The sequence below is a fragment of the Sceloporus undulatus genome, chromosome 1, assembly GCF_019175285.1.
Source record: "Sceloporus undulatus isolate JIND9_A2432 ecotype Alabama chromosome 1, SceUnd_v1.1, whole genome shotgun sequence".
Lineage (NCBI taxonomy): Eukaryota > Metazoa > Chordata > Lepidosauria > Squamata > Phrynosomatidae > Sceloporus > Sceloporus undulatus.
Genome location: NC_056522.1, coordinates 126,767,852 through 126,789,592, shown reverse-complemented (window position 1 = coordinate 126,789,592; position 21,741 = coordinate 126,767,852). Strand labels below are relative to the sequence as shown.

At 39.7% G+C, this 21,741-nt stretch overlaps 1 protein-coding gene across 1 annotated transcript in view; it reads left to right on the top strand.

Annotated features, from left to right (window-relative positions):
* Window positions 1-9,478: 9,478 nt before the first annotated feature.
* Window positions 9,479-21,741, top strand: part of LOC121919082 (potassium voltage-gated channel subfamily KQT member 5-like) — a 79,496-nt gene continuing 67,233 nt past the window's right edge. Inside the window, exon 1 of the mRNA XM_042445301.1 lies at window positions 9,479-9,526. The gene's annotated coding sequence lies outside the window, so the exon portion shown is untranslated. The remainder of the gene's footprint in view (window positions 9,527-21,741) is intronic.

Below are 21,741 nucleotides of genomic sequence, written 5' to 3'. Positions count from 1 at the left end.
TTCCATATTGTCCTAAGATATTCTTCTTTCTCATTATGTTGTGATAATAATTTGTATACAGTATTTCACTTGTAACACCTTTCAAAATTTCATTTGCCTCCATACTATCTCTTTGCCTAATTATTTGTTCAAATTTTGTATATTCTCTAAATTCTATAATTTTCCTATTCCAATTTTTTGTCCATTGTTCCAAATGAATACAATTAAACCAGGTTAATTTTAGACTTTGCAATTTCTCCTTTATTTTTCCTTTATCCTTCATTATCTTCATCCATTCTTTTATCCTATATACAGTTGGCCCTTCTTATACACCAATTCAAGCATCCGCGGTTTGAAAATGTTCAAAAAAGTATAAATTTCAAATATCAAACCTTGATTTTCCATTTTTATAAGGGACTCCATTTTGCTATGTCATTATATTTAATGGGACTTGAGCATACACTGATTTAGTTATACATAGGGGATCTTGGAACCAAACCCCATTGTATAACAAGGGTCCACTGTATTTCTTGTTTCCTTAACGCTGTTCGATCAAGCAGATTCCAGTAAGTTGAAATAATAGTTAATTAAAATTTCTGAAGAAGGGCAGCATCCACACAGATTTACAAATAATTGCAATGGCAGAAACGACATCTGTAGAAGCACTGACACAGATAAAAGGCTAGACCTTATTAGAATATGGTCACTATTTTTTCTGTTTCACAAAGGTCCAGGACATTAATTGGTGGTTGTATGCCCTGACGCTACCTCTGGTATTATCATCTTATTTATACATATTTTGTTTGCATCTCTTGTATTTGGATCAGTAAAGTGTATGCAGGGGACCAGGTAGGGCAAACACAAGTAGGTTCAGCTTCACTAGGTAACTGGTTTGATTGTACTGTTTAAGACAGCTATTTACATCAATTAGCAAAATTCCTTAGACATGGCATTATGAATAACATATAATCTCATTACAGTTTGCCCTCTTCTGTCTGTCCAAATGAGATCTGGAAAATAACTCATTTATTAATGTTATTCACTAATTTATAGTGATCCTGTGAATGAAATCCCTCTAAGATCCCTGCCCTGCTCAGGTCTTGCAAACTCACAGTCATGGCTTCTTTGATTGAATTGATCCACCTGTGATACGATCTTTGTTTTTTCCTACTGCCTATCACTTTACCAACCATTGTCCTCTTTTTCAACAAGTCACATAATCTCAAGATAGGTTCAAAGTATGGCAGCCATGAATGAAATCTAAAATTATCCAGGATGCTCAGGCTCTTGACTTTCGTAAGAGACCTTCCTTGTTCCTATGCCTATGCCAGGGCTAAAATCAGAGTGCAAAAGACCCACCATGTGTAGTAGCAATATGCAGCTACGGTACTTGTTCAGTGTAGCCCACTGCTTTTCTCTTAGCCAATCTGAAAATGGCTGGAAGGGAGCACTGGGCCCTTGATCAGAGGGAAAGCTTCTAAATTCTGGTCTATCGGTAACTTTAATTAGAGACAGGGCCTCTTCAGATTTTCTCATTATATTTCTAACCTATCTAAGCCTAAACTTTGCTAATTTTAGTTATCCTAAAACTTGGTTGCTAGATTTGAGCTTGCTATGAATACAAATTTAGCTGCCACTTATCCAGGGCTAGGAAGGAGTTTTATTTTGGTTGATGATTGCCGATAGTGGTCTGGTGGTTTTGGTTGCTTCATAGTAATATTTATTTAATATTTATAATAGCTTTTGTCACTACTGTGGGACTTTTGGTAACTCCTGATTAAAACTTTATGGAGGGGAATTGCAACTCGTAGGCCCCACACATTTCCTCACACCCTTTTTTGGATACTCAGGTGCTCCCTGTGGTCCCCAGAAAATTTTAAATTGATAACCACAATTTGCCTGTAATAAGAAATGCACTGTAATCTACATGAAATGTAACTAGACATGCATGACCATGGCCGGATCTAACATCTCCAGGAATGAAGGAAGCAGGGAAAGAAAGGAGGGAGGGAGGGAGGGAGGGAGGGCATGCCTTGCCCCTTGGTAGGATGACTAGACTTTCTCTCATTTTCCCAGACGTGCCCCCCATCTTGGCCTTCCTGTCCAGGAAGAGAGCTTCCACAATGTCCTCTATTTTGAGCATGGCTAAGAAGTATGAATTTGCATTTTGCTTCCAGCTTTTATTTGGTCATGCCCCCTATTTTTTTAATGTCCTACATTTTACCTAAATGTCCTACATTCCACCTAAAACTATTAGCGGCCCGAAAAACCTTAGCCGATCTTAATTTCAGCCCCTATCGCCTTCCAAGTTGGACAGCTCTGATCTAGATCTATCAGTCTTCTGGGATGGGCCATTCTAATTTTTCTTGAATCCCTGCAAAGGCTCCAGGACACAAACTCTACCTGGTAGTGTCCATGACGAGAGAACTGGAGAAAATTCCTCTATCATTAAGAACACCATCATCTCCTTCAGCATGTCAGACAGACTCATGGTTGCCATGGCTAATATGAAATCCTGGGCCACTCTACACAGCACAATCTCAGCATTGCTTTTGAAGATCTCAGCACAACAAGCTGAGGAGACCTCAATACAGCCATATACAACTGCTGGGTTCTACATAACTAGAAAATGTTATGGGGATGTATGTTTACATCTGGCTTGTAAGCTAAATTAGAAGGCTCAGCAACATCCAAGATCTATTGGGCTGTGGGACTAAGATGTTCTTTATAGTGTGTCCAGATGTGCAACCATATAATCCATGTGGTTGCTGATCTAATAAGGAAATTCACACAGAGAATGCCTTCTTTTGCTTAAGGATCTATCTTGTTGGACTGGGGCATCAGTGTTTCAGTTTTCCTATCTGTGTTGTGTTAATTATTATATCAACTTCACACTTTTAAGTGGTGGTGTCAAGAGCACTAAAATCTGTTCAGATTTCCACACCAGCAGTTTTAGAAGGGGTGATATTATTTCTCATCCTTTTCACATTATTTTCTGACAGTGTATTGTAAACTGAGTGTTGCAACAAGTATTTAAAGATGCTCAAATATCCCAAAATATCCTTCTTAAGGTAATTTGGAAGCTTTCAAAGACAAAAGGAAAACATATGGCTTTTTCCTTGTATCATTACATTAGCCTTTAATCTTTACTCTGCACATAGATAATAGGACAATGTTCCTCATGCTGATATATCACAGGCAGACACCAAAATAAATTTTATTCCAGCCTTAAATACACAGACACACCATATACTACAGTATAAGCCTCCAACTATCACAGCAGGAACAACAAAATGTTGCTGTTTTGTTTGAAGTAAATTACAGTCTTTTCCTAGTTTGGGTTTTTTAAATATTTCACAGTGCAAAACAGCTGATAAAACTCATTTTTGTAAATGATAAGTTATGTAAATGACTGCCATGATGTTTCGTGTATTTATATTTAAACAGAGTAAGGGGTCACATATACAAGGGAGAAGAAAGGGGTGGATAATTTGAGAGAGTGAGATGGACAGCAGCACAGAGTTTTATGGAGCAGATTACTGAACAGTGAAGGAATAAATATAGTAATAGAATATATTCTGGAAACAAAATATATTTGTGCCAAAAAGCATGTTTAACATAGACTTTTCAGAATTTAAGTAAATTAGTTCTGAAAGCACTATGGTTTCCTAGCTATAGTATACATCATCCAGAGCATGGGCCCTTCCAAGTCTCTTTTCACTTACCTGAGAATAAACTCCACTGAAAATGGCTGGATTTATTTAATTAGACATACGGTAATTTGGATTGCACTGTGTGAAATACAGTACAACTCCCATATCTGTGGGGGATGCCTTCATGGACTTACCATGAAAATGTGAAACTGTGGATAATAAAGAACACTATTGAAATTAATGAATTCTGTCAGAAGCATGCCATAGAATTGTTATAGAGGATCTAGAAATGTCTAGAGAGAACATGTCTTTTTAATGTAGGTAAGTGAAACTGGGTACTGGTCCCAGGAATATGGGGGGGTGTCATACTGTACTTATTGACAACAGAGACACATTGCTCTTTAAATCTGTTGATTTTTAGGGGGCAAACAAATACTAAAGGCATTCTCTGATGTTACTATACCAGTGTGCAAGTTAGTGTTAGATGTCTTTTTTTTTCTCCACAATTCTAGTAATGTGAGCTATTCCTGGTTACATAGAAGAAATGATAGATAAAATTTATTTATTCATTCATATATTTGGTTCCTCTAAAAACAAAGAACGTAATACAGTATATTATAATACAGTCCTGTCATATACAGCTTACTAAATTAGTGTGTGAAAACGTAAAGAACATCCAAGAGCAGTGTGGTAAGCAAGACCTTCATATTCCCAGTTGCCCTACTTTAATTCTCAGTAAGTCAGTAAAATCTAATTAGAGATCTTCAGAAAATGGGCTCTTTGAATGCCCTCCCTTCCAGTCAAGATGTATGGTTCCCAAATACTGAAGGGATGCTACAAGTGACTTCCTTTCATCTACCAAATGACCAAATTATGGAAACTCTTCTGAAATGTCCTCCAGAAAATATAGAAAATGATGATTGACCGCATTAACAATTTTGACTAATTCTCTTCTTACCCAGTAACCCCAGATCTCCTGTCCTCTATTCCTCATTGCACCCTCAAACACCAAAGAAGCCTTTGAAGTTTTGGTGGAGGAGTGAACTGGAATCTTTAGTTTTCAACCCCTTTTAAAGTTGAATGATTAATAAGAAATGAATTTATTTCCTGATATCCATGGCAGGATCATGTGTTCATAGTAGGTTGAGTTTGTTACTCACTGTTTTGCTTATCACTTTGGAATTGTTTGTAAGCTTGGTTGTATTTGGAGTTCAAACTGTAAACATTTTTTGAAATGTTCTTAAATAAAGTTTTTCATATTTTTATCTTAAAAATCCAAGGAAATGCCTTCTAGAATTACACCAGTGTATGTATGTGTGTAGGATCAACTTGTGACAAACTCAAATAGCTTTTTTAAAAAAGATATATAACTTTACTGGTCAGCTACTTATTTATTAATTCATTTTCTATCATACCTTTCTTCCTGCACAGAACCCAAAGCTACTTTGCATTCAGATACATAGGAACAAAAGCAATTGATAGCACAATTGAAAATTGTAATTTTTAAACCCCTCCATGTAATTTGAAATCCTACAAACTCATCTGTTACCTAAAATCCCTTAATTGGCAGTTGCAAATAATTATTAAGGGCACAAGCAATGCAGTAAATCAATAAATCAATCCGGTAGATCAATAAACAGGTCAGCCAGTATATTGTATATACACATGCACATACACAATTTTGAGTTGAGTAAGCTAAAATGCTATAGACAGACTAATGGGAAAAACAGTTTTAAATGCCAGGGCTGAATCAAGTGTGGATGAGTGAAATGCCCTGTATATAGATAATTTTCATGGGACAGTACCATGTCAATTAACAGCAGAGGATTATGTTTTCTGCAAAGCCCTAAAACTTCAAGAAAGGACTGCAGGGAGAGCAGTTAAGGACTGTGGCAGATGGCATCATCATGGAACAGAAGCATAAACAGATTGGGTATACTCTGAAGTTATGGTAGCGAGGAAAGAGAGAGCAGTCACATTTTGCACAGACCCCCAAGGAACTGAGAGAAAATATTAAAAGGGAATCGTCCCACTAATCTCCAAGAAGGGAGCTGATAGTCAAGATGTCAGGAGTGAAAAATCTTTCCTCAGACCATATGCATCAGCAGGATTCTGGCAAATGAGGAGTTCTTTATTTAAACATACTGCTGTTGCTTTCTTCATTGCCATACCCAGAGGAAACAGTTCACAGAAGTTTCCTAGACCTCTTTATCACCAGCCTGAGGCAGATGCATCACTGGAAGTGAAGAAAAAGGTTCCTGCTGATAGAAACACCATTTCCCTCAGCTACCTTCAGAAAGGAAGTTTGTATATACGTGTTGTGGATGCAGAGGCTAATTCTGCATAATAGGTGTTCAGATAATTTTCTTTGGAACAATCCCAAATATAAATACAAAAATACATCCCCAGGTTTGGCAGATCAGCAGTATCTGAAAGATTCAGAGTTTGATGAGCCAATCAGTGGTTTCCCAGTTCAGTGAGACCCCTCAAAATCCCTTCATATCTTTGCCAAGTTTAAGGGCATAACTCTTCCATTGATCTCTGTTTCTCCAACTTCTCCTGTCCCTCAGACACACAAGGCCATGAAGCTACAAGGATAACCACAGGCCTTTTAAGGGCTACAGCTAGCATACTTTGGGGGGAAAGTCTGGTGGTTCAATCCGCCTTTTTAAAGGATTAATTGGATGTAGTTTGTCCCTTCTTGACATGACTGTTCTCATGAGGGAACACTGTACTCAGCATCCCCTGCAATATATTCTTCAGTGTCCTGGCATTTCTGTACCTTGATTTGATTCTGCTGCTTTGGAGGTGACCCTAGTTGTACCTGACTATGGATTTTATTGGACTGCCTCCGGTGCCCAACTTACCTCTTCTGAATTTGAGCCTAATTCAGAAATTACACTAATTTTATCGCACAGACTTTCCCCACAAAATGGCTTCCCCTTGCCTCCAGTTTTGAATTTGGGTCCCGTAAGTCACTTTGGCAGCCAATTCTGAAGCTTCCAATTTGGAAAAAATGGCAGCCAAAGCGACTTAGAGGGCTCAAATTCAACACTGGAGGCAAAGGGAAGCCGTTTTGAGGGGAAAGTCCATGTGATAAAATCAGCGTAACTTCTAAATTTGGCTCAAATTCCGAAGAGGTAAATCAAGCCCTGGAGGTGGTGCACTAAAATCCTACCTCTCCTTCTGCTATAGGCTCCTTTACCATGTAGTCAAACAAGATCTATTTTAACATGTAAAATATTCCTATATTTGGCACTTAATTCAGCAAATACTAAATTGTACAAAAAATGTACAATATGAAAACACATTTGATCAGTCAGTCTATCTACCTCTCTGTTTAGCTATTCTCTACCTAGCTGTAAAAAAAACTATTCATCTTTTATGGTGAGAAAAATATGTTCTTGATTCCAAAAATTTATGTTAAGGCTTGCAAAACATTTCTCTTGGACTTCTGCAGGGAAAGACTGTTTTTCCATATTAGTTATGTTGCATTTCACAGTACTAACTTGGTATGATTTCCTTAGAGTCACAGCAGCTTTAAAAATAAATAAATAAAACTTTTATTTTTATCCCACTTTTCTGTGACGAGACAATCAAAGCAGCTCACAACACATTAAAATATCCACATTCAATATTATGTCTCAAACCCACCCCTTAAAACAGAATTAAACATGTTACAATTAAAATTGGAGATTAAAATATTTATTAATATATATTATATAACAATAAAAATATAACGAGGACAGAGTGGTGGGCTAATACATGATGTGAGGGCCGAGCAATCTGTGGCCGGACACTTTTATTCAGGAAAGACCTGCTGGAAGAGATCCATCTTGACAGCTTTTTTAAAGCTATCTAAGGCCCAGTCCAGACGGGCCGAAAAGGATGCCCTCATCACATGCGAGGGGTGCCTTGGGGCGGAGCTTCTAGACACCCCTTGCACATGATGAGAGCGTCAAAATGGCAGCGCCCTGTACAGATGGGTGACACCATTGTTACGCAAGCGCCACGTGGCATCCGCACAGCACCGCACAGCACTTGCATAATGAGTGTCACCGCAGCATAGAAAGAACCCGTTTTTTGTGGGTTCTTTTTCCGCCAGCGGGAAGCCTAGCCGTTTGGCGGCTGAGGCCTCCCTCCAGTGGAAAACCAGGCGCTGGCAGACCACCCTGTTTGGACGGTCTGTACTATGCCCATGCTGGCAATTTGACGCATCTTGTCCAGCAGGTCGTTCCATAGTCTGTGAGCAATTGCAGAGAAGACCCTCTGGGAGGTACCAGTTAGTCTGGTTTTTAAAGGCTGCAATAGCTTTGTCTCTCTAAGACAGTGGTTCCCAACCTTCCTAATGCCGCGACCCTTTAATACAGTTCCTCATGTTGAGGTGACCCAAACCCATGAAATTATTTTCATTGCTGCTTCATTAACTGTAATTAAATAGGTGTTTTCCAATGCTCTCAGGCAACCCCCATGAAAGGATCATTCGACCCCAAAGGGGTCCCGACCCACAGGTTGGGAACCACTGCCCTAAGATATAATAACTGTCAGAGGTTGTCTAAATTGGTCATGGGAACTTGTTGATCTACTCTTTGTAAAAGTAGAGTGTAGAAGCAGAATACAACAACATGGTTCCATGACCAGATAGTTGGGATCATGCTGTTGTTGTTGTTATTGTGAGCCAGCATCATGTGACAGCCAGCGTGGTATAGCGGTTTGAGCATTGGACTATGACTCTGGAGACTAGGCTTTGAATCCCTGCTCCGCCATGAAAACTTCCTGGGTGACCCTGGGCAATTTATTTATTTATTTATTTACTATATTTATACCCCACTCTTTAACCCCAAAGGCTCTCAGAGCGGCTTACAGATAGTAATTTAGACAGTTCTTGCCCTCAGGCTTACAATCTAAAAAGACATGACAAAAAGGGAGATGGAAATGGTAGTGAGGAAGGAGAATAAGTCCAACGGTTCTTCTCTCCTTCTGATGCTTGGAGGGAAAGCCTTCGACTTACATTAGGCTAGGCCTGATGGAGCTGGGCCTGCCTTTTCACTCCCTCTGAGGCCAGATTATGTCAGAGGTCGAATTACACTCTCTTAGCCTCAGAGGAAGACAAAGACAACCCACTCTGAACAAATCTTGCCAAGAAAATCCCATGACAAGTTCACTTTAGGGTCACCACTAGTTAGAAGCAATGTGAAGGCACACAACAACAAAATCAGTATCCAAAACAACAAAGCTCATTCCAATGCATAGCTTTCATTCCAAATAAAAAAATAGCCAAAATGTGGGAAATATGGACAATTGTCCTGCTGCATTTGTAAAATATATGAATTTAAGTAAATTGGGAAACATGTTGAACTCAGCCACATGAAAAAGCTGGTGAATTGTGGGAGATATCTGGGACATACAGCCAGTGTTGCCAACAAGCCTCAAATATATTCCCCCAAATATTTTACCAAAATCCAAAATCCCCGGAATTCCCCAATATTTACCAGAATATTCACTCAAAATCCATGGAAAGAAATTAATTAAATTCCCCGGAATTCCCCGGAAATTTGCAATGCTGCATGTAGCTGCCATCCCAGCCCACATTCATGTTTTGTAAACAAAAAGATAGTTAGTGCATTCTCTGTATTGAAAAGAGAGATATTTTTGAAGTAAAAATTAATCTGGACAGGTCCATCCATTCCTAGAGAGGTGACCCACAAAGACAGGGGTAACAGTGTGAATTATGGTCCAGTTCAGAGAGGTATTTGTGTATAGCAGATATCCTACATATCAAGTATGCCTGGAGTTTTATGAAGCTCAGGTGCCTGTGTTTCTTTTGAGAATGGGTGGATCTGAACTTCAACTTTATTGAATAAGACTGAGATTCTAAACTTGCTTAATTGAAAGTAAGTATTACTAGATGTCCCCAGTGCATTTACTTGCATGTAAATATGGGATTCCAATTCAAATATTTGTAAGATTTTCTACTAGGAACCCAAGGGTATTCACCGAGGTTTATTTAATTTCCATGTATACATCTCTTCCATTTTTTTTTTTGTCCTTTTAAAATTTATGCCTCTACTTTTCCTACTGTTACAAATCCAGTTGGAAAGAAATCAGCATTAACTCTGTGTTCATCTGTTTTAAAATACCCTCTGAATTTTTGCTTCTTACATTTGAGATGTGAATATGAGTCACAGGTATTTATTTAAGACATTTTTCTTTTGAAGTATATGTCATACAACTTTTTAAGCAGATACTAAATATGAACCAGAGGTAGGTAAAATTGTGGCTAGTGAGATATTTCAAACATTTCAAAACATCAATAATAAGTTATAAGCATCTGCTAAAACAATGTCTCTGTGACAGCAATATTCAAAAAATAGTGTCCCACATAAAGCCAGTGAGATAGTAAAGAGAGTGGCTGGAATTCTGTATTGAAGAATTTGTAACCTACATTTATGGATCCATATCCGTTCTGTATTCACTATCAATACATAGTCATGATTGTGACTTTATTGCCACAAATAGCAATCTCCCCCCAAAAACTACAGTTCCCAGAATTCCCTAGCACTGAGCCAGGGCAGTTAAAGCAGTCTCAAACAGGATTATTTCTGCAGTGTGTTTTGGACCTTAGTTACGCATACATAACTAAGTAGGTAATGTAAAATATGGGCCAATATTGATATAGCCATTACTGTGTCATTTGATGGAAATTATTTCCCCATTTTTTCATTCTTTTTCATAGATCAATGTGGTAGTAGAACCAGGAATCAGTAAAATGCCAGGACATTTTTATTACATCTGCCACATCCCATCTGGCTTCCCTGTTCCCTCTGAACTAAGCTGCAGTCCTTACTATACCAATTTAGCTGCAATCCTTTTTGTAACAAGGGTGGGAAAGGACCTCCTCAGTGACAATTTCTTGTGAGCACTATCAGTTGTAATTCATTTGGGCATTACATGATACTCAATGGGGAATTAAAAACCATTGACTTTACAGTTGCTATGAATGATTAGAACTGTTTTGTTGATATTTCTGCCTTTGGGGATTATGGCTATAGCAATAGCAATCACAGCTTCATTCATATATGGCTTAATACCACACTAATACCACACTCCCTAAGTGGTTTACAAAGTGTAAACTAATTGCCCCAAACAAGCTGAGTACTCATTTTAGCGACCTCAGAAGGATGCTAGGCTGACCCTACCTTGAGCCCCTGGATGGGATTGAACTCGCAACCTTGTGGTTTGTAAGTGAGTGGCAGTACTGGCATTGAACTACTGCACCACCAGGGATTCTTATTTATATGAGTGCAAAATGAGCTAATTTATAAACAGTATAAGTCAGAGTCCACAAAAAAGGAGACACAAAAGACTGCAGCAAATATAGGGCCATAGCACTAATCCCCCATGGAAGCAAAATCATGTTCAAAATTCTGCAACATAGACTCAAATACCAGAGGTCCAAGCAGGGCTCAGGAAAGGAAGAGGCAGTAGGGATCACATTGCAAACATACGATGGCCATTGGAGCGCACCAGTGAATTCAAAAAGAAAATCAGAATGTTCTTTATAGACTACAGCAAAGCCTTTGACTGCATAGACCATGAAAGGCTATGGAACGCCCTTAAATACATGGGAGTGCCAACACATCTGATAGTCCTGATGAGGAAGTTGTACTCAGGACAAGAGGCTGCTGGCGGAACACAGGGAAATAGAATGGACCTCAATTGGCAAAGGGATCAGAGAAGGCTGCATCTTATCACTCTACCTGTTTAACTTATATTCAGAACATATTGTAAGGAAAGCAGGCTTGGGCCTCATTCCCACTACTGTTTAAACTGGATCGTGATTCGATACAATCTGGTTTAATCAAGCATGGTTCCCATTTAATCCAAATCACTGAAGTGATTTGGAAAAGCGGGCCATGCTTTTAGCCCATTTAAACAACGTCAAAAAGACGCTGTTTTTTTCAGGTTCTTTAGGGCTGAATCAATTTATTTTCAAATTCAATGATTCAGCCCAAATGTGAACTATGCGGTTTCGAATCCATTCCCAGTTAGGGGGGAAGCTGCAAGGGCCCCAGCCTTTTCCCTTCACTAGTCTCAACTGCCTCTCCGTCCCTGGCCGGTCGTTGTTGGCTTCCCTGGCTTCCTTACTGGCTTCCCTGCAATATCATTACTGGCTACCCTGCAGCCAGGGAAGCCGTGAAGGAAGCCTCAATGGGAATGGAATGAGGTTCCAAGGAATCCAGGGAAACTGGGAAGGAGGTCACATGGCTTCCCTGGCTTCCCTGCATTCTCCTTTCGCTTCCAGCTATTTTGTGGCTTCCTTCCCGGCAGGGAAGCCGGGGAAGCCAGTAAGGACTGGCCAGGGACGGAGAGGCAGAAGAGGCCAGTGATGGGAGAAAGCCAGGGTCATTGCAGCTGCCCCCATCACTGGGAGCGGAAGGGCGAAAAGGCAGGAGAGGCCAGTGATGGGACTTGCTCTCCGATCCAAATCCATAAATTAGTTCATAAATAATGTGAACCACACTCTCCCTCTGAACTGATTTATAGATTTGGATCGGAGAGCAAATTATCTGTAAGTGGGAATTAGGCCCTGGGCACAGAAGAAAAAGAAGTGAAAATAGGAGGAGGGAATATCAACAATCTAAGATACACAAACGACACCATAATACTAGCGAAAAACCTCCCAGACCTGTAACAACTGGTAAGGAAGATCAAAGAAGAAAGTGCAAAGGCAGGCCTACTGTTCAACATAAAAAAACCCAAAAATAATAATATTGGAGAATCTAAACAAATTCAACCTATACAGTGAAGCAGTAAAAGAGTTCTCATACCTGGGGTCAAACATTGATAGAAATGGGGACTGCAGCCAGAAAATCAAAAGAAGATTAAGAATGGGGAGAGCAACTATGAAAGAACTAGAAAAGATTCTAAAATGCAAAGACTGAACACAAAAGTCAGAATCATATAAGCCATTGTTTTTCCTGTTACCATGTATGGATGTGAGAGTTGGACAGTTAAGAAAGAAGATAGGAGGTGATATGATAGCTCTGAGGAGGGAACAAGCTTGTTTTTTGCTGCTCCAGAGAACAGGACCCGGAACAATGGATGCAAGCTCCAGGAAAAGAGATTCCACCTCAACATTAGGAGGAACTTCCTGACAGTAAGGGCTGTTCAACAGTGGAACACTGTCCTTGGAGGTCTTTTAAAAGAGCCTGGATCGCCATCTGTCGGGGATGCTTTGATTGTGATTTCCTGCATGGCAGGAGGTTGGACTGGATGGCCCTTGTGGTCTCTTCCAACTCTACAATTCTATGATTCTATGAAAATCAATTCATTTGAGATGTGGTACTGCAGAAGAGGGCTGAGGATACCCTGGACAGCCAGAAAGTCAAACAAATAGATCCTAGATCAAATCAAGCCAGAAATCTCCCTGGAAGCCAAGATGACAAAACTGAGGCTGTCAACCCTCATACACATCATGAGATAGCACAATTCATTGGAAAAAAACAATAATGCTAGGAAAGGTGGAGGGAAGTAGAAAGAGAGGAAGGTCACATGCTAGATGGATGGACTCTCAAGCAGATCACGAAAATGTGGACCTTACTGCACTGCCCCTTGGAACATGATGGGGGCGTGACGAAAGAGAGCAGGATAAGACCAGAATGAATGCTATCACCCATTTTACTGCATGCTGGAATGCCGCCACCACCAGAAGTTCCCATTGCGTTCCTGATCCGTTCCACAGGAGACGATTTTCAGGAACACTTCTGAACAGTTCAGCCATTCCAGAGCCCCATGATGGCTTTATGCTGGCTTCCTGGCATCATCGCCGCATGCAGCATCTAAATGACATGCACCAATGATGCCTGGAAGTGGGTTTATTTCGCCCATTTCCTCGAGCTCTGAGTCCCTCAACCCACTGAGCATCCTGGGGCAGGTGAAATTAGACGAGGTGGTGTTGAGGTTGAGGCAGAGCGATTAAGCTTATTCTGGCCTTGTTATGCATGTGTTGATCTCGAGCCAACCAGAGTAGATTAAGAGCAGAAAATGGATTGCTTTAATCTTTTTATTGCACTTCATTGCTGGGTTTGTTTTTTCATAGCCTATTGACCATGTTTCTTTGAGATTAGGAAGTACAACCCTGAATTAATGTCTTGTCTTGTCTTTTCCCAAATGTCTTCTGATTCTCAAGAGTAACAAGCTAAAACGATGAGATTTTGATGGTCACAGCATGTGCTCAGCAAATTAACTAAGGGCTAGTTAGAGTTTTAATGATTAGTGGTATTAATTAATGGGAAAACTACAATAACAACAGTTTTAGTAATTTTAATGTCCTGCTGAGGGAAACCAATTATTACTGTAGCCAACAGTGTTGCAAGGCAATTTAATCCATTCAAGTAGTTGGAATATGCAAAATAAAAATAACAACTACTAAACACAAAGCTCACACTCCAACCCAAGTAAGGAGTTTAAAATTCAGCTGATGCTAGTGGCAGAGTAAAGAACATTCCTAAATGCATCAGTCCTGCTAAATTTTGGACCAGGTTTTTCTGCAATTATTACATTGCCCCCAATCACACCATAATGGCAAACTGCACCACCCCCCTGCGCATGTGTCTAACTTTGTTTAGTCCCTGAGTTTTCTTTAGTACAGTAGCTATGATTCATTCACATATAAAAAGTGCTCCAGTAGCTTTGTGTATATGAAAGAAAGAAGTTGGCAGCATGAGCTTTCGTAGACTTCAGTCTACTTCCTCGGGTGCATTTATTGGAGTGAAAACCAGGGACAGACATATATATATGCGATTGGTATGTGAGAATGTCAGTTCACATTCAAAATCTGTTGTGTATGGAAATGAAGTTGACTTGCTATTTCATTTCCATACACAAAGGATTTTGAATTTGACTCACATACCAATGGCATACTGTATATATGTCTGTCCTTGGTTTCCACTCCACTAAATGCATCTGAGGACATAGACTGAAGTCTGCAAAAGCTCATGCTGCCAACTTCTTTCAGTTAGTCTCAAAGGTGCTACAAGATCTCTCTACATACTGATTCTCCAGACTAACATGGCTATATCTTTGAATTGTACCACTTTGTGTATGTGTAAGTGTGCCTTCAAGTCCCCTATCAACTTGTGGTGACCCATGAAATTTCATGACTTTCTTAGGCAAGGAATACTCAGAGGTGATTTTGCCAGTTCCTCCCTCTGAAATGTAGCCTACAGACATACCCTTATTGTTTTCTGAAATCAGTAGGTGTCAGTTCTTTCATATGCATACAAGCTGATTATGGGCCTTAGGTCTGCAGAATTTAAACTGAGATCAACAGAACTTCTGAACAGAAAAACAAGTAACAATCTAAAAACCAAATAAGATGGTGCTGTATATGAGCATATAATCAAGTTGAAGAATTTCCATTCCAGACTTCGTACTGCTAGGGTTCATAAGGAGAACTTTCATTGACATAAAGCCTTCATGAAGTCCCTGATACACTCTTCTCATCTTTCTCTGTCCCCACTCTTCCACTAGTGGTGACTGTTCTTTGTTTGACATTACAGTATGCCTCTCATGATGATACATGTAAATGTATTTGTGTGAACTATTGGTCATAATGAAGGAGTGAAAAATATATTTCTATGTTCTGCTGCAAATGCCAGGAAGTTGGGTACAGCTCCTGCCTCCCACCCAGGAAAATCCTTTCTCCAAAGATGTGTGGGAGGCAGACAATTTATGAGTATCAATTCTTCCAGAATGTATTAAGACAAAGCTAGGATTTAAGCAAGAATAACTTCATCTCTCCCCACATGTACAATGTCTCAAAAGAGGCAGGAGCTGACTTCTCCGGTCTTGGAGGGACTGTTTGACATCATAAACACACAATTTTCTTTCATGTGTGCATATATAGGATATCTCAATGCTCTTGATAGTAAGGAATGATCAAAATGATAATTCAAAATTACCTGAATAGACTAGAAAGCTGGGCCAAAGTTAACAAAATGAAATTCAACATGGAGAAATGTATGGTACGGCACTTAGGGCAGAAAAATAAAATGCACAGATATAGGATGGGGGACACCTGGATGAATGAAACTACATGTGAAAGGTATCTGGGAATCCAAGTAGACCACAAGTTGAACATGAGTCAACAGTGTGATGCGGCAGCTAAAAAGGCCAATACAACTTTAGGCTGCATCAATAAAAGTATAGTATCTAGATCAGGGGTAGGCAGCCTTTTTGAGCCGGGGGCCGGGTTGCTGTCCTTCAGACAACTGGGGGGCCGAAGCCAAAAAATAAATAATTAAATATATTTTTTTAAAAAAAAATTACATACATAAATAAACAGGGACATGTGTAGGACAAAAATTTCAAATGGAGGATACTTTTTCATAAAAAGATGGAGGACACGCTAAAAAAATTGCTGATTTTTAAAAAAATGTTAATATAAATGCATGTTTCGGAGGCTTCTATAGACAATTGCCCACCTTGCCTGCCGCTTGCCCCCCTTGCCCACCTCCTCCTGATAGGCCAAAGGCCCCACACCCTCACGTAAGAGGCCAAAGGCTCCGGCGGCAATCGGCGGCAGGACCAGGCTGGTGCCGGTCCCAAGGCCTTGCCGGGCCGCATCCGGCCCGCGGACCACAGGTTGCCTACCCCTGGTCTAGATTAAGAGAACTAATAGTGGCCACTATATTCTGCTTTGGTCAGGCCCCACTGGGAATATTGTGTCCAGTTCTGGGCATCACAATTCAAAAAGGACATTGAGAAACTGGAGCGTGTCCAAAGGAGGGCGACTAAAATGGTAAAGGGTCTGGGAACCATGTCCTATGAGGAATGACTTAGGAAGCTGGGGATGTTTAGCCTGGAGAAAAGATATGATAGCCCTGTTTAAATATTTGAAAGGATGTCATATTGAGGAGGGAGCAAGCTTGTTTTCTGCTGCTCTAGAGACTAGGACCCAGAACAATTGATGCAAGCTCCAGGAAAAGAGATTCCACCTCAACATTAGGAAGAACTTTCTGACAGTAAAGGCTGTTCGACAGTGGAACACACTCCCTCAGAGTGTGGTGGAGTCTCATTCTTTGGAGGTCTTTAAGCAGAGGCTGGATGGCCATCTGTCAGGGATGCTTTGATTCAGAGTTCCTGCATGGCAGAGGGTTGGACTCAATGGCCCTTGTGGTCTCTTCCAACTCTATGATTCTATGATTCTGTAATTTAATTAACTGGAGTATTTTAATGCTGTTCCATATTTACTCTATAGGAGTTTGTTACACAAATAAAACATAATATACGGGAATGATAAAATATAAATAAATATTTTAAAATGTTTCTTGTTAATTGCCCTCGGTTGGATCCTGACTAATGGTAACCGTATGGATGAGACATCTCCAAGACCCTCTATCATCCACTGTTCTGCTTAGGTCCTGTAAATTCATGCCCATGAACTCCTTAATAAGAGTCCATCCATCTAGTACAGTATATGGTCTTCTTCTCTTTCTACATCTCTCCAACTTTCCCAGCATTATTGTGTTTTCCAGTAAGTCATTCCTTCTCATGACCTTCTCTTGACGTGACCAAAGTATGACAACCTCAACTTTATCATCTTGGCTTCCAGGGAGATTTCAGGCTTGACCTGTTGAAGGACCCATTGGTTTGTCTTTCTGGCTGTCCATGGAGTCCTCAGCACTCTTCTCCAGCACCACATCTCAAATGAGCTGATTTTCTTCCATTCTGCTTTCATCACTCTCAAGCTCTCACATCCATACATGGTGATGGGAAAAACAATGGCTTGGATGATTCTGACTTTAGTGCTCAGTTGTGTATCTTTACACTTTACACATTAGGATCTTGTTTGGTTCTTTTATACCTCCCATTCCCATTCCTAATCCTTTTCTCATTTCTTGACTGCAGTCTCTGTTCTGATCAATATTTGATCTAAGAGATGGGAAATCTTTGATTATTTCAATTTCCTCATTATCTAGATTGGCTTTATTAGATCCTCCATGGTCATTACTTTTGTTTTCTTTATGTCCAACAGTAAGCCTCCCTTTGCACTTTCTTCATTAACTTTCCTTATTAATTGTTCCAAGTCTTTGATATTGTCCACTAGTAGTATGGTGTCATCAGCATATCTTAGATTATTGTTCCTTCCTCCTAGCTTCACTCCTCTTTCTTCTAAATCTAAATCTGCTCTTCATACTGTATTATATTTTCTGCATACAAGTTGAACAAATAGGGTGATAGAATGCAGCTTTGTCTGACCACTTTGCCAATTGGGAACGATTTTGTTTCTCCATATTCTGTTCTAACACTAGCCTCTTATCTCAAGGGCAAATTTCTCATCAGAACTATCAAATGTAGTTGCGCTCCTATGTAAGAGCAATTCCATAGTTTTCATGACTTATACAGTGAAAGGTTTTGCTATAGTCTATATAGCATATGCATATGCGGATTTTCTTCTGAAATTCCTTGGTGCGTTCCATTAACTGTGGGTTATTATTGAATTGTTATGAAATTATTATTACTATTATGATTTTCTGTGTATTGCTATGTTATATTGTTTTATTATTTTCATGTTTAATGTTATTGCTTTGTGTTATCCGCACTGTGGTAAGCCGCCCGGATTCCCAGTGATAGGGCGGGATATAAATAAATCCTATTATTAGTAGTATTAAGTGCCCTAATATCCCAATGATCCAGCTGTATTTTGATATCACATTGCTGAAGGCCGCCATAGGCTGTAGAGGCTATGATGACCTATGATGACCTTCCGAAGGGCTATCAAGTCTTTGTTTCCCATGAAATCACCTTAGCGTGGGGCTAAAATATAAATGTGACTAGGAAAACTTAGCTTCTGTGCCACAGTCAACCCCCCTCCCCCCCGCTCCGCTATACCTGGTGGCTGTTGCCCTCAGACTTTTGGTCTGAGCCACTCGCATTTTCCATGGACCATTCTTCAAGACAGGTAGATATTATCCCTCAATCCAATACCTGTATTCAAACTCCACTTTCCCTTTTTTCTCATTTTGGTTAACTCTTTATGCTGGATGTTATAGTGAGTCAATCTTATATATGTGTTCTTTCATATTCTTTCCAAATAAAAGTTCTCTTAGGTCAAAAAAAAAAAAAACCTGCAGAAATAATCCAGTTTCAGACTGCTTTAACTGACAGAGAGGCTGACAAGACTTGTCAAGTCTACTGACCATTACCCCTTTCTTTTGCTTCATGTGGGAACCAATGATACTGCAAGGCACAGCCTTCAGGATATCAGAAGGAATTATGAAGCTCTGGATAGGAAGCTGAAAGAGCGGGATGCACAGGTTGTCATCTCGTCTTTCTCCCAGTTGAAGGGCATGGTCTAGGCAGGGAGAGGAAGATAGCGGATGTAAACAACTGGCTCCCCAGATGGTGCTGCCAAGAATGATTTGGATTTTTGGATCATGGGTTGCAGTTCCATAAAGGCAGACTTTGGACTTCTGGCAAGGGATGATTTGCAGTTCAAGCCAGTTGGTAGAAACATTTTTGCCAATAGTCTCAAAAATTTAATCAGGAGGGCTTTAAACTGAGTTATACGAAGGAGGCAGACAGTACTTTGGAAGGGCTAGAGATAATGGTCAAAGGGCTAGAGATAATTGTCAAATTGCCATTGAGGGAATAAGGCAAATATTGCAGGGACCCAACCATGGGAAGGAAAAAGCTTTACACAAGCAGTTAGGGGTCAGGACCCATGGTCTTTGATGTTTCTACACTAATGCTCAGAGCATGGGAAATAAGCAAGATGAACTCCTAGCACAACAAAGCAAATATGATATAACTGACATCACTGAAACCTGGTGGGATGAGTCTCATGATCGCAATGTTTGAATACATGGGTATAATCTTTTCAAAAGAAATGGGCCAAACAGGAAAGGAGGAGTAATAGCATTATATGTCAAGGACATTTACACCAGTGAAGAGATCCAGGACATCGATCCTGGAAGCCAGGTGGAGAGCATCTGGATAAAATTTAAAGGGGAGGGAAACAACAAGGATGTTATGGTGGGAGTCTACTACAGAGCCCCAAGTCAGATGGAGGAATTGGATGGTGCCTTTCTAGAACAGATGACCACACACTCAGAAAGGAGAGGTGTAGTAGTGATGGGCGACTTCAGCTATCCTGATATTTGCTGGAAGTCAAACTCAGCCAAAACCTCAAGGTCTAGCAAATTCCTCATTTGCCTTGAATACTTGCTTTTGTGAGATCAAATTTTAGAAGGTCGTTATTTTACCTTCCTGAGTGATTTGAAGCCTTTAAAGATTATCAAATTAATTGTATGGGTTTTTAACAGATTTCTTGATTAATTCTGCATAAAGTTGCACACAAATAAAACAATAATTATGAAAGAATAAAACACTGTTTTAAACATAGCATGTTTCATGGCAAGCATAATCTTGTGTGTGAGAGAGAAAGAATGATACCTCTTCTTAGGTGCAGTGTAACACCTGCAGTGTTTTTAAAATTAGAAATATTGTTTTTAAAGTGTAACTTAATTAAAAAGATACATACTCTTTATCTGTTCAAATGCATTTTAATAAATGAGTTAATAGTGTAGCCCTCATACAAAATGTTGATTCCATTAATTAATAGGATAATAGTATTAAATCCATGTCAGCCTGCTTCTCAAAATACACTCCTCAGAACAGACCCAAAACATTTTGCTGTTAAAAATGGAAAGTGATTGCACTTCTTTCCCCTCTTTCATTTCAAAGTGTAGATCCTGACTGGACCAGCAGATGGTCTTACAGTGTCCTTCACCACACTTGGGGGAAGCAGGCTAACATAGGAGAATGAGGGCAGGGTGTGGTACACACAGCTCTGTACCACAGCCCCTCCTCACAGCTTCCCTACTCCAACCCAGTAGTTGCCCCCTGTTGCCTTACTTTGCCTGATAATAAGACCAGGACTGTCAACTTCCTGTGTGTGTTGTAGTTACTTATGGCCTAAATTGCCCTGGAATTGTACTTATGGCACTCATTTCAATTAATTTTTTCCATGCTGATTAAAGTAGCTATTCACAGTTTAAAGCTTTAGTTGGCTAATCATTCAGGTAAACTTTTGCAGTTTATTGCTGTACATTAACTTAATGAAGATTATCACACTTGGGCTTACCATCTGTCAATCACTGCTGAAATTTTGGGGAAGCGCACGTGTGTGAATGGCTGACACGTTTCCTCAGCATCATGGAATCGTCAGCACTCTCTAGCGTCATGGAATTGTTCACAGAAAGTGAATTTCCTCTTAACACAAAGTTTCTCTCCCTGAACGATTCCATGACGCTAGAGGGAGCTGATGATTTCATGACACTGAGGAAGTGCGCCAGGTGTTCATACACGCTTGCTTCCCCAATGTTTCAGCAGCAATTGACAGACGGTAAGCCTTAGTGTGACAATCTTCAGTGCTGTTGCATGAGTATGATACAATAAGAATATTTGTTGTTGTATATCTTCATTGGTTTTTGTACTGTTTTTAAATTGTATTGTTTTATACTTGTTCACCGTCTTGCATCCCTATATTGGGAGGAAGGCAGGATACAAGGAAATAAAATAATAATAATAATAATAATAATAATAATAATAATAATATTCACTGTGTCATTAAAAGTAATTGTTGGATCAAAACATTTAGTCAATATGGAACACATGTAGCTTATAAAAAGTATGCCTATGATTATAAGCCTCTGAAATGTGTACAATACTTATAATGGAGACAAATGAGTGGTGTGATAACAGACATTTTTGCCAACAACATGTGCACTCCCTATTGTCACAAGTGAGAAAACACATTTGGGGCAGCAGGAGTGGCATACAGTAATGTGTGTGATTACTAAACCACCCTTGCCCCCAAACATATTTTTTTCCAGATTTTTCAAATGCTAAAAAAAAATCATGCAAACTGTTGAGCAAACAGAATAGTGGGCAAAACAAATGTGTGTACACCCTGAAACATGAACCATTAGTCACAATACCTTTAGTCTCACCTCTCTTCATACTTAATTAGTGAATCTATAACACCAGGAGAACCCATTTGGATCAATGTGAGAGAACATTAGTTTTCTCTTTATTAGTT